Consider the following 19546-nt stretch of genomic DNA (forward strand, 5'->3'; position numbering starts at 1 on the left):
CAAGGGGCACATGAGAAGCTGCTCAACATCACTAATTATTAGAGAAATGCAAGTCAAAACTACAATGAGGTATCACTTCACACTGGTTAGAATGGGCATCATCAGAAAATCTACAAACAGTAAATGCTGGAGAGGGTGTGGAGAAAAGGGAACTCTCTTGCACTTTTGGCGGAAATGTAAATTGATACAGCCACTATGGAAAACAGTACCGAGGTTCCTTGCAAAACTGAAAGTAGAGTTTCCATATGACCCAGCAGTCCCACTGTTGGGCATATACCCAAAGAAAACCATAATTCAAAAAGACATATGCACTCCAATGTTAATTGTAGCACTATTTGCAATAGCAGGTACATGGAAGCAACGTAAATGTCCATCAACAGATGAATGGATATAAAAGATGTGGTACATATATACAATGGATTATTACTCAGCTGTAAAAAGCAATGAAACTGGAACATTTTTAGAGACATGGATGTACCTAGAGACTGCCATACAGAGTGAAGTGAGTCAGAAAGAAAAAAACAAATATCGTATATTAAAACATATATGCGGACTATAGAAAAAATGGTACAAATCAACCCTTTTGCAAGGCAGAAATAGAGACGCAGATGTAGAGAACAAACATATGGACACCATGTGGGGAAAGTGGGGAGGGTTGGGGGGGGAATGAATTGGGAGATTGGGATACCAAATTGTACACTCTAAATATATGCAGTTTATTGTCTGTTAACTGTATGTCAATAAAAGTTCTTAAAAACAAATAAAAAATAAAATGTACACATGGGAGAGACCCCAGGAAAAGTGAGTAACTTAACAAACTGGCTGAAGCCCTTTTCTTAAACACCACCTTCAGCTAAAGACAAAGGAGGATGTTTGGGGGGAGTGGTTTGGAACTTAAAGGGAAGGAGAGCAGTTTACATGGAGATGGGAAAGCACATGTTTAGTAAACAGATGTTTTTGCTGAGCCACCAGAGACAATGGGACACAGAGTGGACTCTGATCTCAGGGCCCTGCCGAGTTTCCCCCACCACACCTGGCCCATAGATTTTGCAGAGATCTCTGGTGAGAGATCTATCTATTCCAAGAAGAGGCCCTCTATTCAAATTCTTTTAGGCAGTTAGGGGGAAGGTCAAATGTTCTTCCTGAGTATTTTGAGCCTGAATTATTTCCAGCTCAAAATAATCCACATGCTAAAGAGATACGTTTGGGGTTGGTAAATTTTGCTCCCCTACAGACTAAAACATTAATTTTCATTTAGAATGAGAAAAAAAGAAAAAGAAAAATTTAACAGGTGACAAATACAATGGTTCAAAAAATACCCCCCCCCCCCAAAAAAAAAAAAAAATCTTCCCAGACTTGATTCTGGCTCCATATCTTCAAAACTGTGTCTCCTCCACCACTCAGAAACTTCTGGTGCTGGACAATGAGATTTTTTTTTTTTCCTATCACAACACAGAGCTCTGGTCTTGGCCTTTGCATCCTGGGCTAATTATGTTGTGGCGTACTTACCAACACCCACAAACAACTCTCCAATTCTCCTGAATCCAGTTGGGTGTCCAACAATTGAATTCAATTCTGACACTATCCGCTTGGAATTAGCATTATATCCCACCAGTCGAAGGGCTTAGCCCCACAAGACTGCCTCTACTTCAATGGCAATCTCAGGTACTGGGTCACCTGTATTTCTGACTGACTGGCTCTAAGTCGGTTTCCCACAAGTCCCTTGATAATTTGCTAGGCTCCAAAACTTGCTAGAATGGCTCTCAGAACTCAGAATGGCACTTTACTTAGGTTTAGCAGTGTATTATAATGAGTGCAACTGAGGAACAGCCAAATGGAAGAGATGCATGGGACAGGTGTGGTGGAGGGGAGCCCATGGAGATTCCATGCCCTCTCCAGGCACAGCAACCTCCCAGCACCTGAATGTGTTCACCAATCAGGAAGCTCACAAGTCTTGTTCAAGTTTTTTCAGAACTTAACTTCCAACCCTCCCCGACCTTCTTGAGATCCGTGAGTTGGGCTGAAAGTTCCAACCCTCTAATCATGGGGTCTCTGTAGTAACCAGCCCCATTCTGAAGCTCTCTAGGGACCCCACCCTAAGTTACATTGTTAGTGTCAACTTAGAAGTGATGAAAAGGAGCTCATTATGAATAACAAATGATACTCCTATTACTCAGGAAGTTCCAAGTGTTTTAAAAGGAGAGCTGTGTCAGAAATCAGGGACAAAAACAAGATATATTTCTTATCACATCACAGTTGGAATAGCGTGTGGTGAGAGTGCTCCTGGAAGCCATTGCTACACTTAGATGCCTAGTAATAATTTAACTATGTGTAAGCATAACTACAAACCACACTAATACATTCCATTAAACCCAAACTAAGTGGAACCCCAACCCACTTACCCAGAGCTGGATCCTCAGAATGCCTGTGGCCACTCAAACATACTCATGTGAGCATGAGTGTGATGGAGAGACCGTGTAAATGGAAAGAGACAGTGGTGTCAAAAGATGAAAATGAAAAATACATTATTTTTCAAACATTTTACAAAAAACATGAGATCATGGGGACACATTGCTAGGGCCTCTTTCAGGGACCATGGGACATGCCTGTGCAAGCAGGCCATTAAAGTTTAAGTTACATTACAACCTTTGTAACTCTGCACCTGCAGACATGTGAGCAAAAATGAGAGCAAGGTCTAAAGAGGACTTTAAAGAAGTTGGATTACCCTAATCATCCTTTGGTGATTTCTTAAGAGACTGAATAAAGATTTCACTTGCTTCTAATTACATTTTTATGCCCAACTGGTAATTCTTTAAAGGTGAGTCCATAAAACTGGATTATGAGTAGCCCTAGAATCACACAAGTTATGATGCCAAATACTTAGCCTCTGTGCACTAGTGCTGAATTGAATCTCAGAGACAGAGTTTTCAATGAAGTAGGAAAGAACAGCTTTATTGCTTCACCATGCAGAGGGGGATAGAGTGAGCTTGTGCTCCTCAAAACTCTGTGTCCCAACCTGGGAGGATTTGGTGAGTTTTAGAGCAGTGGTTCAAGGATGGAATTGTTGATAAGAATCAGGGTGTGTGCAAGGCCTGCACTCCTTTAATCTGGCCTCAGGTGGTCTCCTGATGAGCTTCTTGGTTATTACACTGTGAGCTTCTCTGGAATGAAGAATGTTGACATCGTTCACTTGTTGGGGTTTTAGCTCTGTAAAAGAGCTCAAAGATAGTGTTATGAATATCCCTTGAGGAGGAACCAGGACCCTGCCGCAAGGCTGCACTATTGTTTCTTGGCTGATCATCCCCTGTCTCTGCATCCCCTCCCTTCCCTGATTAGCAAATGTTCAAATCTGCCCTTTGGAATGCAGGGAAGGTCATGGAGGCTGGAGTCTATTCCCTACAAACAAGAAACAGGGGCATAGAAAGGTTTCTGTGCCCAGGAGCCCTGCAGGGTCCTGCTCGGTTTCAGTTACAAGACAATTAGATGACAGTAAACATGTAGTTGACTTGGGTAGATAAATAAAGGTAAAGACTGAATGAGTCTCAAAAATAAAGTTGTGAAAATTTGAATTTGCAAACTGACTTGAGGAAAAAATTAGTTGTAAATGGGAAATGTGACAATTCCTTATCTTCTACAAGCCTCCATATTCCCTTCAAAATTAAGCATATTCTTGAATTGATTAGTTGTTAATTGGTTTTTATGGCTTAGCAAAGAAAAAGTAGTGGGATTATTTTGAGTTTGTTTAAAAGTTATGAAAGGGAAATTTCTTGAGAATTTTCTATCAAATTTATTGCCAGAGCTGACTTCTACTCTAATATGAGAAAAAGCTTCTCTGAATGACAATGAGCTATTAATTCAGAAAGTGTACATGTGGCACATGTGTTGATGAGAGTAATTTTAAAAATCAAAATTTGAAATGTGTTAGTTCTAGGTGCTGTTTCACTAAGGTCTCATATTTGTAGAAATTGCATTGGCTTTTTATTTGATACAGTCCTTAAATTGTCAGCTAGCTAAAGATTGTCTATAATGATGCTAAAAATGAAATAGATATGCAATCAGCATTACTGAAGTCACTTGGTCTACAAGACCTACAGAAAGTTTTAACACTGACTCCACCACCCCCCCAGGGCTAAATCTAACCAGTGGCAGTTATTTTTTAAAACATCAATTTGTTCAAATTTTTGAAATGAAAAGCATCATTTTAATGAAAAGCAGTATCTTAATATAAAGATGACATCAGTAGTTTAGTTCTGCAAAGAATTCAAATCTTTTTAAAACTGTATATGTTATTGTTTTCATTATATGCAATACAAGATGAACAATGGAATCAAATTAGACAAGGATATTGGGCCTTTTCTTATTTTCAAATATCAATTTTCCAGTAACTAGGCAAAAATTAGAATAGCATTTTTTGGTCACTACTGCTAGAATACATCACAGAATCTCTTTGTCTTTACCAGGAGTACCATTGTCCCAGGTCTTACTTCCATGTGCACACATCTCTCTTCTGCTGAGTACCTTCCATTTGCTCCCCACACTCCCAACCCCACCCCCTCATCCCCACTTCCTGCTAAAGTCATCCAAAAGGAGGCACTGAGGGAGGCAAGAGGGTGGAAGGAAGGAATGGTCAGGGGGTTCAGCCCCATGGATCTCTCCTTGGGGGACTGTGGCAGCTCTCTCCTAAGCTTATAGGTCTTTCCAGATTCTAGTGACTTCTTATCCTTATTCTTTGAGAAATCCCTGCTATTGCCAACCTTAGGGTTAGTTTCCCTGTGTCCTACTCACACCTTTGTAATAGTCCAGCAATTAAACTGTTGAATCACCTCTTCTGGGTGGGCTCTGGCTGCTTGACCCATCTCCTTTCTCTCACTTGGAGTTCAAGTTGTCAATCAAATGATATGATAACCAAACTTAGATTGATATGCTAGCCATGGCCCATGGCCTTACTATTGATCTTGGAAACAAGTTCAAGTCTGAGTCATTTCTAAGGAAACCACCATTGACCTTATCCCCTCCATTTATTTTCTTTTATCAGTTCATCCCTCCTTAGACAAGCTTCCTTAAAGAATGATGAACTTCTCGAGGTTATCAAACTGACCTTCTCTGGAATGAAGAGTGCTAACATCTTCCATTTGTTGGGGGTTTTAGTTCTATAAATAAGCTCAAAAATATTGTTATGTGTATCACTTCAGGCAGAACCAGGACCCTGCCCCAAGGCTGCACTATTGTTTCTTGACTGCTCCTCCCTCTCCTCTGCATCCCTTCCCTTCCCTGATTAGCAACTGTTGCTACAGCATCCTGTTCAGCAACAGCACCCATGACCTCTGCCATCCCACTTCTCTGTCATTCTTCAATCCGATCCACCAGTCTTCTTCCTCCCCACCCAACTGAAATCAGCCTAGAAGTCATTAGTTACATGCTCGGTACTTACTGGTCCTCTCATGACATTTGACATTGATAATCATTTGCTTCTTTTTAAAATTATCTGCTACCTCTGCTTCTGACATTTCCTTTTCTCTTTTTCTGATCACTTCTTTCCTTTTGTTCCTCCTTTAAAGTTGGATCATCTTTAGCATTGTCTGTTCAGCTGACTATTCTTCTCACTCTACCTGCTTTCCCTAAGGATTTCACCCACTTTCATTGCTTCAACATTCACTTGAGTATTAGTGACTTTAAAAATCCAAGTTCCATGGCAAGCCTCTCAGCTTAGTTTCATTAAGTTTTCTACCTGCATGTTCTACGAACTAGCACTATCCATGTCCCCCAGGCACCTCGAATTCAAAATACCAAACCAAACCCACCACCATGTTTCCTTCAACCTAAGGTGTCATTGATTGTAAAGTACAGCACCATTTTATAAATTAATAAGAAAAAAAAGTCAATATAGTGGTAAGAACTCATCAATTATAAGATGCATCCTAATTTCAAAGATGACAAAATGTAACGAAGAGAAAGTGCATCCGAGAATCTATGAAACACAGTAGATTTCCCTGTCATTCTCAATCCCAATCTGCTCTTCCTCATGTGTTCCCTATCTTAATTAGTGTCACAGCCACACTCCACATCTCTCAATTCAGAATCCTAAATAGAATATATAATGGTCAGTTTTATGGGTCAAATTGTCTAGGCTAGAATACTTAATTATTCATTCAAACACTAACTAGATGTTGCTATGATGGTGTTTTGTAGATGTGATTAACATCTACAATCAGTTGACTAAGTAGAGGAGATTATTTTCCATAATCTGGATAGGTCTGATCCAATCCATCAAAAGGCCCTAATGCAAGCAGATAAATTAGAGGATCCCTGGAGAAAGAGAACCAGGAATGACTTTCTTGACATAGGGAAGTCATTTTGGCCTAAGCCTGGCCGTAGTGCTTTTCCTTGAACAGGTCTCAATAATTAATGATCTTAGGGGAACAAAGGGATGCAGGAACAGAGAAAATGAAGTCAAACAATAGTGCAGCCATAAAGCAGAGTCCTAGTTCCTCCTCAAGGAATATATTACATAATAATGTATCTTTGAATTCTATAGGAACTAAGGCTCCCACACAGGTGGAGGATGAAAGGATGATGTTGACTTTCCTGACTTCAATCAACTCAAGCTTGGAGTCTGTTGACCTTTGCCCCAATCCCATGCTGAATGCTCCTCTGCACAAGCCCCTTTATGAATATACATGCATGTACCCTTAGCTTAAAACTTCCCCAAGGACTTCCCTGGTGGCACAGTGGTTAAGAATCCATCCACATAACAGGGAGATCAACTCGATAATGGGTGATGACTTAGAGGGCTGGGATATGCAGGATGGGAAGGAGTCACGGGAGGGAGGGGATATGGGGATATATGTATAACTACAGCTGATTCACTTTGTTGTACAGCAAAAACTGGCACAACAGTGTAAAGCAATTATACTCCAATAAAGAGCTAAAAAAAAAAAAAAAAAGACTCCACCTGCCAACGCTAGGTACTTGGGTTCAATTCCTGGGCTGGGAAGATCCCACATGCCACGGAGCAACTAAGCCTGTGTGCCACAACTACTGAGCCCGTGTGCTGCAACTACTGAAGCCCGTGGGTCTAGAGACCATGCTCTGCAACAAGAGAAGCCACCACATGAGAACCCAGTGCACCACAGTGAAGTGTAGCCCCCAGTTGCCACAACTAGAGAAAGCCAGAGTGCAGCAACGAAGACCCAATGCAGCCAGGAAAAAAAAACAAAAATAAAAGTTCCTCAATTTTGCTGGTCAGGGAGACACTGCTTGGACGAGGATCCTCACTGTTTTCCTTACTTGATGCAAGTAATAAATCTTTTCTTCTCCTGATCATTGGCTTCGTTGTGTCCATTGGCTTGACACCCACCAAGACACCCAGTTTTCAGGTAACACTAAAGAGCAGAATTGTGCTTTGCCTGAGAAGGAAGAAACTGTGCCTGAGAACTGTCAAAGTCAGTTCCTGCCTGAGAATTTCCAGCATGCCTTCTGATGACCTGCTCTATGGCTTTCAGACTTGCCTAGCCAGCTCCCATAACTGTATAAACCAATGCCTTGCAGTAAATCTTCCCCCTTCCCTCTCTCCACCCTCCATACTTAGACACCACATCTTGAAAATGAGTCTTTATTACTCTATCATAAATTTATCTTCTCCTTTCGTGCTGACAGACTCGGGTAGCTTTCATCATCTCTTGCTTTGACTGTAGCAATAGCATCTTAACTGAAATAAATCCCTGCTTCAAGTTTTCCCTACCTGCAGCCCAAGCATTCAGATTATCTCAAGGGGAACTTTTGAAAAAGCAAGTCTTGTATCTGTCCCCTGCTTAGAACACTTCACTGTTCTTATCACCTATAGGATGAAGCCCAAGCTTCCTACTAGGAAATATACAACTACTCAAGACATAGTCTTGTAATTTGCTAATTCCTCTCACTCACACCTTGATTGCTTAAGCAATCTGAACATGGTACCTCACGCACTATGCCTTTACACACTCTGTTCCCTTGATGGAAAATTTGCTCAATCTTCTCCTAGGCTGCTTAATAAACTCTTTTTTTTTTTTTTTTTTTTTTAGGGATTTTATTATTATTATTATTATTATTATTATTATTATTATTATTATTTTTGGGGGGGTACACCAGGTTCAATCAACTGTTTTTATACACATATCCCCATATTCCCTCCCTTCCTTGACGCCCCCCCCTCGAGTCCCCCCCACCCTCCCTGCCCCAGTCCTCTAAGGCATCTTCCATCCTCAAGTTGGACTCCCTTTGTTATACAACAACTTCCCACTGACTATTTTACAGTTGGTAGTATATATATGTCTGTGCTACTCTCTCGCTTCTTCTCAGTTTCCGCTTCACCTCCCGCCCCCTCCCATACCACGAGTTCTCCAGTCCATTCTCTGTATCTGCTTTCTTGTTCTTGTCACTGAGTTCATCAGTACCATTTTTAGATTCCGTATATGTGAGTTAGCATACAATATTTGTCCTTCTCTTTCTGACTTACTTCACTCTGTATGACAGATTGTAGTTCTATCCACCTCATTACATATAGCTCCATCTCATCCCTTTTCATAGCTGAGTAATATTCCATTGTCTATATATGCCACATCTTCTGTATCCATTCATTTGTTGATGGGCATTTCGGTTGCTTCCATGTCCTGGCTATTGTAAAGAGTGCTGCAATTAAACATTATGGTACAAGTTTCTTTTGGGATTATGGTTTTCTTTGGGTATATGCCCAGGAGTGGGATTACTGGATCATATGGTAGTTCTATTTGTAGTTTTTGAAGGAACCTCCAAATTGTTTTCCATAGTGGCTGTACCAACTTACAGTCCCACCAACAGTGCAGGGGAGTTCCCTTTTCTCCACATCCTCTCCAACATTTGTGGTTTCCAGACTTTTTGATGATGGCCATTCTGATTGGTGTGAGGTGATACCTCATTGTGGCTTTGACTTGCATTTCTCTGATGATTAGTGATGTTGAGCATCTTTTCATGTGTTTGTTGGCCATCTGTATGTCTTCTTTGGAGAAATGTCTATTTAGGTCTTCTGCCCATTTGTGGATTGGGTTATTTGCTTTTTTGGTATGAAGCTGCATGAGCTGCTTGTATATTTTGGAGGTTAATCCTTTGTCCGTTGTTTCATAGGCAATTATTTTTTCCCATTCTGAGGGTTGCCTTTTAGTCTTGTTCATGGTTTCTTTTGCTGTGCAAAAGCTTTTAAGTTTCATGAGGTCCCATTCATTTATTCCTGATTTTATTTCCATGATTCTAGGAGGTGGGTCAAAAAGGATGTTGCTTTGATGTATGTCAAAGAGTGTTCTGCCTATGTTTTCCTCTAGGAGTTTTATAGTATCTGGCCTTCCATGTAGGTCTTTAATCCATTTGGAGTTTATTTTTGTGTATGGTATTAGGAGGTGTTCTAATTTCATTCTTTTACATGTTGCTGTCCAATTTTCCCAGCACCACTTATTGAAGAGGCTGTCTTTTTTCCATTGTATACTCGTGCCTCCTTTGTCAAAGATAAGGTGCCCATATGTGTTTGGGCTTACTTCTGAGTTCTCTATTCTATTCCATTGATCGTCCTTTCTATTTTTGTGCCAGTACCATACTGTCTTGATCACTATGGCCTTGTAGTATAGTTTGAAGTCAGGAAGCCTGATTCCACCAACTCCATTTTTCCTTCTCAAGATTGCTTTGGCTATTCGGGGTCTTTTGCGTTTCCATACAAATCGTAAGATTTCTTGCTCTAGTTCTGTGAAAAATTCCATTGGTAATTTGATCGGGATTGCATTGAATCTGTAAATTTCTTTGGGTAGTACAGTCATTTTCACAATGTTGATTCTTCCAATCCAGGAACATGGTATGTCCCTCCATCTGTTTGTGTCATCTTTGATTTCTTTCATCAATGTCTTAAAGTTTTCTGCATACAGATCTTTTGCCTCCTTAGGCAGGTTTATTCCTAGGTATTTTATTCTTTTTGTTGCAATGGTGAATGGGAGAGTTTCCTTAATTTCTCTTTCTGCTCTTCTGTTGTTCGTGTATAGGAATGCAAGAGATTTCTGTGCATTAATTTTGTATCCTGCTACTTTACTAAACTCATCAATGAGTGCTAGCAGTTTTCTGGTAGAGTCTTTAGGGTTTTCTATATATAATATCATGTCATCTGCAAAGAGTGACAATTTTCATGTCATCTGCAAAGAGTGACAATTTTACTTCTTCTTTTCCAATTTGGATTCCTTTAATTTCTTTTTCTTCTCTGATTGCTGTGGCTAAAACTTCCAAAACTATGTTGAATAACAGTGGTGAGAGTGGACACCATTGTCTTGTTCCTGTTCTTAGAGGGAATTCTTCCAGTTTTTCTCCATTGAGAGCAATGTTAGCTTTTGGTTTGTCATATACGGCTTTTATTATGTTGAGGTAATTTCCTTCTATGCCCATTTTCTGGAGAGCTTTTATCATAAATGGATGTTGAACTTTGTCAAAAGCTTTTCTGCATCTATTGAAATGATCATATGGTTTTTACCCTTCAATTTGTTGATATGATGTATCACGTGGATTGATTTGCATATATTGAAGAATCCTTGCATCCCAGGGATAAACCCCACTTGATCGTAGTGTATGATTTTTTTAATGTGCTGTTGCAGTCTGTTAGCTAGTATTTTGTTGAGGATTTTTGCATCTATATTGATCAGTGATATTGGTCTGTAGTTTTCTTTTTTTGTGACATCTTTGCCTGGTTTTGGTATCAGGGTGATGGTAGCCTCGTAGAATGAGTTTGGGAGTGCTCTGCCTTCTGCAATATTTTGGAAGAGTTTGAGAAGGATAGGTGTTAACTCTTCTCGAAATGTTTGATAGAATTCGCCTGTGAATCCATCTGGTCCTGGGCTTTTGTGTGTTGGGAGATTTTTAATCACTGCCTCAATTTCTGTACTTGTGATTGGTCTGTTCATGGTTTCTATTTCTTCCTGGTTCAGTCTTGGAAGATTGTATTTTTCTAAGAATGTATGCATTTCTTCCAGGTTATCCAATTGATTGGCATATAGTTGCTTGTAGTAGTCTCTCATGATGTTTTGTATTTCTGAGGTGTCCGTTGTGACTTCTCCTTTTTCATTTCTAATTCTGTTGATTTGCATCTTCTCCCTTTTTTTCTTGATGAGTCTGGCTAATGGTTTATCAATTTTGTTAATCTTCTCAAAGAACCAGCTTTTAGTTTCATTTATTTTTCTTATGGTTTCTTTCCTTTCTTTTTCATTTATTTCTGTTCTGATCTTTATGATTTCTTTCCTTCTCCTCACTTTGGGGTTTCTTTGTTCTTCTTTCTCTAGTTGTTTGAGGTGTAAGGTTAGGTTGTTTATTCGATCATTTTCTTGTTTCTTAAGGTAGGACTGTATTGCTATAAACTTCCCTCTTAGAACTGCTTTTGCTGCGTCCCATAGGGTTTGGGTTGCTGTGTTTTCGTTGTCATTTGTTTCTAGATATTTTTTGATTTCCTCTTTGATTTCTGTAGTGATTCCTTGGTTGTTTAAGAGTGAATTGTTTAGCCTCCATGTGTTTGTATTTTTTGCAGTTTTTTTCCTGTAATTGATATCTAGTCTCGTGGCGTTGTGGTCTGAGAAGATGCTTGATATGATTTCAATTTTCTTGAATTTGCTGAGGTTTGATTTGTGACCCAAGATGTGATCTATCCTGGAAAATGTTCTGTGTGCACTTGAGAAGAAAGTGTAGTCTGTTGTTTTTGGATGGAATGTCCTATAAATATCAATTAAGTCGAGATGGTCTAATGTGTCATTTAAAGCTTGTGTGTCTTTATTTATTTTCTGTTTGGATGATCTGTCCATTGATGTAAGTGGGGTGTTCAAGTCTCCCACTATTATTGTGTTACTGTCGATGTCCCCTTTTATAGCTGTTAGCATTTGCCTTATGTATTGAGGTGCTCCTATATTGGGGGCATAGATATTTTTACCATTGTGATATGTTCTTCTTGAATGGATCCCTTGATCATTATGTAGTGCCCTTCCTTGTCTCTTTTAATAGTCTTTACTTTCAAGTCTAATTTGTCTGATATGAGTATTGCTACTCCAGCTTTCTTTTGACTTCCATTCGCATGGAATATCTTTTTCCATCCCTTCACTTTCAGTCTATATGTATCCCTTGGTCTAAAGTGGGTTTCTTGTAGGCAGCATATAGAAAGGTCTTGTTTTTGTATCCATTTAGCCAGTCTGTGTCTTTTGGTTGGAGCATTTAATCCATTTACATTTAAAGTGATTATTGACATGTGTGTTCCAATTACCATTTTCTTAATTGTTTTGGGTTTGTATTTGTAGGTGTTTTCCTTTTCTTGTGTTTCCTACTTAGAGAAGTTTCTTTAGCACTTGTTGTAAGGCTGGTTTGGTGGTGCTGAATTCTCTTCACTTTTGCTTGTCTGGAAAGCTTCTGATTTCTCCCTCAAATCTGAATGAGATTCTTGCTGGGTAGAGTATTCTTGGCTGTAGGTTTCTCTCTTTCAGGACTTTCAGTATATCCTGCCATTCCCTTCTGGCCTGCAGAGTTTCTGTAGAAAGGTCAGCTGTTATCCTGATGGGTTTTCCCTTATATGTTGTTTGTTGCTTTTCTCTTGCTGCTTTTAATATTTTTTCTTTGTGTTGAATTGTCGTTAGTTTGATTAATATGTGTCTTGGTGTATTTCTCCTTGGGTTTATTCTGTATGGGACTCTCTGTGCTTCTTGGACTTGGTGAATTATTTCCTTTCCCATGTTGGGGAAGTTTTCCACTAGAACCTCTTCAAATATTTTCTCAGACCCTTTCTTGTTTTCTTCTTCTTCTGGGATGCCTATAATTCGAATGTTGGTACGTTTAAGGTTATCACTGAGGTCTCTGAGGCTGTCTTCTAGTCTTTTTATTTTTTTTTCTTTTTCCTGCTCTGTGGCGTTTATTTCTCCCATTCTATCTTCCAACTCACTTATTCGTTCTTCTGCCTCAGTCATTCTGCTGGTTATAGCATCTAGAGTATTTTTAATTTCAGCTTTTTTGTTATCCATTGCTGTTTGTTTTTCTGAGTTCTTATGAACTGTTTCTTGTACTTTCTCTATTTTGTTATTGAGATTTTGTATCATTTTTACTATCATTACTCTAAATTCTTTTTCAGGCATTTTTCCTATTTCCTCCTCATTTATTTGGTCTTGTGGGTTTTTTTCCTGCTCCTTTGCCTGCATGGGGTTTCTTTGTTTCCTCATGGTTGTCCAAGCTTTTGGGGTGTCTTGTCCTGGTGATAGAGGTGTTTATAGAAGACTGTCCAAGCCTCAGACTAATGTCCAAGTATTGGATTAAACAAATATTCAGTCTAGGAAACACATACATGTATAAGACACACAATTATTGAATCCGTTAGGACATAAGGCTCTAGAAAGACCTGACAGAACCCCAGTGTGCTATCAGATATTCAAAGTGAAACCCAGCAGAAATTGACAACTGAATCAGAACAAATCAGAGACAAAAGCAAAAGCAAACAAACAACAAATAACACCCTACACATACAAACATCAATCCAGGGAGATTTTGTAAGCTAGGATCAAATATAGAAAAGAGCTGGAGTACCACCAGAGAGAACGGAGATTCTCAGAATGTAATTAGACAACTGTACTAAGAACTAAGATAAAGACAAAAGCCTAATATTAATACCAAGGCAGTGCATCATCTGGAGAATAGAGCAAGGAGTCTGAGCAGACCCATAGTGTTGCTTATAAGTATGTTAAGATAAAATACACTTAAAATGGCTGGAAGAAAGGGGAACAGAAGAGCGTAATGTGGTTGGAAATATGCAAAGAAAAAGAAAGGAATAGAAGTGTATAAAAGAAAGGGATGAAAGGAAAGTATGAAAGATATTTTGTCTGCACTACCAAAAACTTAGCTAGATATAGAAGTATATAAAAAGGCAAAAAAAAAAGAATAAAAAATATCCTTAAAAAATTATGTTTTGAAACTTGTAGATCCTTTAGGGCTAAGATCGTATTTAATAAATCAAAAAAAAAAAAAAAGAGAGAGAGAGAAAGAAAAAAAGAAAAAAAGTCCAGAACTGATCCCAGAATGGACCAGTTCAATAGGTATTGATACTACTATTTCTGTTTCCTTAGCGTCTCAGCTGTAAGTGTCCTTCTCCTTGCCTTGGGTTTTTTTTTTTTTTTGCATTATTCTGTGACCAGCAGAGGTTCCTTTATGGTTCGTCTGTAAGCCTCGGTGTGTGGGGAGGGAGAGGGTACAATAGTGGCTCCTTCTCCTGGAAGTGAGTGAGCAGTGGCGCACTGTTGTTTCAGTCAGGCTTGGAGGTGCCTGTTGCAGAGGGCGCTGGTGGCTCAGGCGTACACAGAAAGTCTTAGAGTTGGGCCTCTCTCGGGGTTTTTTTCTTTTTGATGCTGTTTTTTTTTTTTTTTCTCTCGGCAGCCTCCCTGCTGCTGGCGTTGCAAGGAGTTTTAATCTAGCCCCGCCCGAGTGCCTGAGGGTGCTTGTTATCCCTGAGCGCCTTAGGTGGCCTGCAGGGCGTCTTTCCACTGCCTGTTGCAGAGGCACCGAAAGAGAGGGAGAGGCTATGCACGCGGCTCCTCCCCCCTGCCCATGAGCCTGCAGCCTCCAGCCGCCATCATGGCCGGGCAGCTCTCAGGGACGGGCACTCCTCTCCGCGGACCTCCTCCCTCCTGTCCTCTCGGTCCGTCACCCTACCGGCAACAATGTTTCTCACCCTGCACCAGCTTTCCGGTTCCCACGGTCCCGCTCCTGGACCCTCCGTTCAGCCACGGATCGATGTCTCGGTCCGGGAATGCTGAGCTGCGCTGCGGATCCTCCGTATGTTTCTCACTCCCTCCCGTCTGCCACTGCTCCGCCGCTTCACCCTCTTTGAGCCCTCGTAGATGCCTCCCTACCGGCTATGTCGGGCTCCCCGCAGCCCTTTCTGGTGTCCGAGGCTGTCTGCTGGTGTTCAGCTGGTTCTCTGTGGGAATGACTGCGTCCTTCCGTGCATTCCCAATGCATCTGTGGAGAGGGATGCACTCCACGTCTCTCTACTTTGCCGCCATCTTTTTCTCTCTCGATAAACTCTTTTTCATCCTTTAAAATCTAGCTCGATATTACCTCTTCCTGCAATGCCTTCCAAACCTAAATGAATGTTTTTCATATTTTTAATTAAAATATTTTTTAAAACAGAATTTGAATATAATGGTGGAAACTCTCTACTTTGCATCATTAGAAAACAATAGAAAAATTATAGTATATATCTGGCAAAAATGAAAACATATAAACGTCTTTATTAATCGTTTGAAAACAATTTTATTTTATTTTAGAACTTTTATTGAGATATACTTGACATACAATAAACTGTATATATTTAAAGTGTACAATTTGATATTTTTTTCTTATTAGTAATGTATATACATACCCCCAATTCATCCCACCCCAACTTCCCCACCTCTGCTTTCCCCCCTTGGTGTCCATATGTTTTTTCTCTACATTTAAAGATCAATTTTAAATTCTTTCATGTTGTGCTACAGATATGGCTAACTTAATCTAGGCTACTTTGCCCCATAGACACTAAGAGGACCAATTGGCTTTACAATATCTTATACCAATAAATCATTAATATGTGGGCATTGAACACTAAAAGTTACACTTTGATTTCAAATATAATCTGAGAAACACTGCCCAGAAAGGAGGCAAATGGAGCCCCACAATGAAAAAGAATAGATGTTGGAGTCAGGAGAGGAGCTCAATTGTTAGAAGAAAGATCAATATATGTTACAAAAAAAAAAAAAAAAAACTTCCTTCGTTAAAATTATTGACAGTGCTATGGATCACTTTTAAATATCATATATTTAAAATCAGTTTTTATTATAATTTCTACTCATGTTATAAACTGGCTCTGACATTATGTTTAAGTTGTATAGCCAAATTTACTTTTTATACCTTAAAGTACGTAAACTCCAGGTTCAGGAACTGACACAATGAAAAATACTTGAAGGTATTAAATGCTACTTTAACATGTCTAAACTATGAATAAAATATTTCTTGAATAGCCAGAAGAAAACTAACATGTATCACTAGTTCACATGGAAATGTTTATTCCATTAGGAGAAGTATATAAACGGTATCCATTAAGAGTTTACAATTGCAGAAGTATGGAAATGCAAATTTCACAGTTCACATTATGATACTGTGTACAGTCTAATTTTAGGATGAGAAATTGGAAAGTTGCCTCTGTGTCCACAAATCAGCAACTCTCAGATATTAACATTTCAGTGCCATATTCTTTTCGGCAGTTTTGTACACAATGAAATAGATGAACTACATTTTTGGATGTAACATACTTCAGGACTCAAAAAAAAAAAAGCTATTTAGATTTTAAATGAAAAAAGGGAGAACATAGATATTTAATTTTTCATGAATTGGCTCTTGTGCAAAAACCTCTGGCCCCCCCACTGGGTTACATGCAAATGAGCAAATGTTCTCACAGAACCAAATGGGCTCTCAATCATACGTGCCAATTACCTTTTAAACACATTGTAAACTCTTCCACAAAGAAAAGACCTTCTTAGGGTCCTGATGACCAATTCAGCTGGATGACAGTAGAGGAGATAATGTAGCAATGGGAGGAAAAGCTTGCTCAGACTTCCTCAGGTGCATGGTAATGTTTACCCCAGATCATTGTTAAATCCTTTGGACAGAACATTACCTGTAGGCAGAACAGGGAGCACAACAGAGAGAGAGATTCTAAATCAACACATAATGGAGCAGGACTGACATGTGCAAAGTCACTAGGATCTGAGGCCAGCAAGGCTTAACTGTAACCTGACTGAAGGTATTAAAATAGCTAAACAAGAATTTGTCAATCAGAAGGAGGATTATCCGTTAGCAAGAGAAGCACAGACAAAATGACAGAAAGACAAATTTTGAGGCTTCTCAAATGTCTTATTTGGAAGGACAGTCTGATATTTTAAATTTCCAACAAGGTAATAAATTTTTTTTCAGTGATGTGAAAACATCAGCTATTTTTAAAATACAACATGTTAAAACCCAGTGGTGTAATACACACAGTTAACCTGGATGCATGACTAGATTTTGCTATGGTCTAAATGTAATTTTCCAATGCAAGTCACAGAAACCTGTGCAGTTATCCTTATGTGGGTAGGCTGACTCTGCTTTCTGGGTCTGAGTTCTGAAGTCACTGCTATGGGGCTCTTTTAGTTTGCTGACCCCTCCACAGCCCCTGACCCTCACGTGTTTCTGACGCCTCCACCCTTCTACTCTCCAGTTCTAGGCCTAGTTAGGCCTCTATATCCTACTTCTTCTCTTTATGTCCCATTGACATAAACTTTTCTTCCAGCCTGGTCTGTCCTTCTTTCCTTTTAATTAAAACATTCAATTTTCTTTTTTTTTTCTACGAATTCCCGTGTGAGATCATTTTTATAAATTTTACCCCACAACTGGGGGGGAGTCGAGGGAGGGAGGGAATACGGGGATATGTGTATAAAAACAGATGATTGAACTTGGTGTACCCCCCCCCCAAAATAATAAATAAATAAATAAAAGAAAAAAAAAAGAAAAAAAATTTTACCCCACAGTACTTGGTTTTTGTTTTGTTTTGTTTTTACCATTAAAAAAAATTTTTTTTTAAATTGAAGTACAGTTAATTTACAATGTTGTGTTAGTTTCTGGTGTATGGAAAAGTGGTTCAGTTATACATATGTATATATATTCTTTTCCAGATTCTTTTCTGTTATGGTTTATTATAGGATATTGACTATAGCTCCCTGAATGAGAAGCCATTCTTGTGCCTCCTGTTTCCCACACCTGCCCTCTATCCCCAGCTTGTGGAGGAGGAGCTTGAGTGCCATTGGGACTGGCTGAGACGAGTGATGGTCTTTCCTTCATGAGCTCTTTTGTTGAGAGTTTTGGCATCTGTATTCACTGTAGTTTTCTTCTTTCTTTCTTTGTCTGGTTTTGGTGTCAAGATAACCTTCCTACAGATCATCCAGGTCATCACTGCCCGGTCTGGTTTCTCATTTGGGCCACACCACCAGCTTCCTGCTGTCCATGGGTTCCTGTCTTGACAAGAGAATTCTCGGGAAAGCCTCCTCCAGGGGAGGCTGTTGCAGATCTCCTTAGCCTTCCACACAAAGAGGCATGTGGAAAGGGTAGTTCCTCAGGGGCGTCCACCAGAGCCTTCAGTGTGAGTTTAATGCGCTAGTCTGGGGGGTGGGGCAGGATGGGAAGCAGATAACCCACATCCTTTCAGCACCAAGATGAGCCTCAGCAACCTCTTTATGCCCCTCAGCACCAGGCACCCCGTGTCTCAGCCCCCTCCACACGTGCAGTGATGCCGGGCCTCTCCCAAAATTCAGGCAGCACCTCCAACCTGATGGGTGATTCTCTTGTGTAACCTCCTCCCTCTGGCTTTAGGGAAAGACTATTCAAAAGCTGAGAGACTGAGGAATAATGGGAGGAGAGTTGCTCCCTTACACACATTGCTTTCCTCCAAAGGCCTCTTGCCCTCTTCATATAGTCAAGGGTCTTTAGGTTATTTTTAATTAATTAATTAATTAATTAATTAATTGGCTGTGTTGGGTCTTTGTTGCTGCTGGGCTTTCTCTAGTCATGGAGAGTGGAGGCTACTCTTCATTGCAGTGGCTTCTCTTGCTGTGGAGCACGGGCTCTAGGCACGTGGACTTCAGTAGTTGCAGCATGTGGGCTCAGTAGTTGTGGCTCATGGGCTCTAGAGTGCAGGCTCAGTAGTTATGGAGCATGGGCTTAGTTGCCCCGCGCCACATGGGATCTTCCCAGACCAGGGATGAAACCCATGTCCCCTGCATTGGCAAGTGGATTCTTAAACACCGTGCCACCAGGGAAGCCCCAAGGGGCTCTAGATTTTGATAAGCCTACATTTTTCTGCAACATCTCCTCTTACTAAACCCTTTGGGAGTGATGGTTGTACATGTCCATTTCTTTGACCTTCAAATGGAACAGAGTCCACAGAAATCCTGGTTCCTTCCCATGAGTTGCTGGGTGTGGGATATGGCAAGGGCATCTACAGTAACTCCAAGTGTCAGTCCATTCGGGCTGCTTTAACAAAAATACCACAAACTGGGTGGCTTAGAGACAGTGGAAATTTTTTCTCACAGCTCTGGAGGCTGGAAGGTTCATTCCAGTCTTGAAAAACATCACCAATTTCACATAAAATTTAAAGTGGTGGGGAGATTATCATCTTTAATTCTTTGATTCCCTCCTAACCACAAACTCTCCTTCACATTCAGAGTTAAAAAGGGATGTAAAAGGAATTTATTCTAAATTCTTGGCCCTTCAGCCAAATAAAATATTAATAAATGGACTGTAGGGGGAGAAGAGAAATTGAAGAGATTTCTTCTGTGAGAATCAGTGCTGATCTATGAATTCCCACCTCTAACACCAAGAAGTGATGTATGTGTGGAAAGTTGGGGTTAGATGTTGCCATCTAATTCCTAGCCTAGTAGAGGAGGCCTCAAGGGAGCTAGTTGGGAAATCTGAAATATGGTCT

Source organism: Hippopotamus amphibius, chromosome 6, assembly GCF_030028045.1.
Source record: "Hippopotamus amphibius kiboko isolate mHipAmp2 chromosome 6, mHipAmp2.hap2, whole genome shotgun sequence".
Classification (NCBI taxonomy): Eukaryota; Metazoa; Chordata; class Mammalia; order Artiodactyla; family Hippopotamidae; genus Hippopotamus; species Hippopotamus amphibius.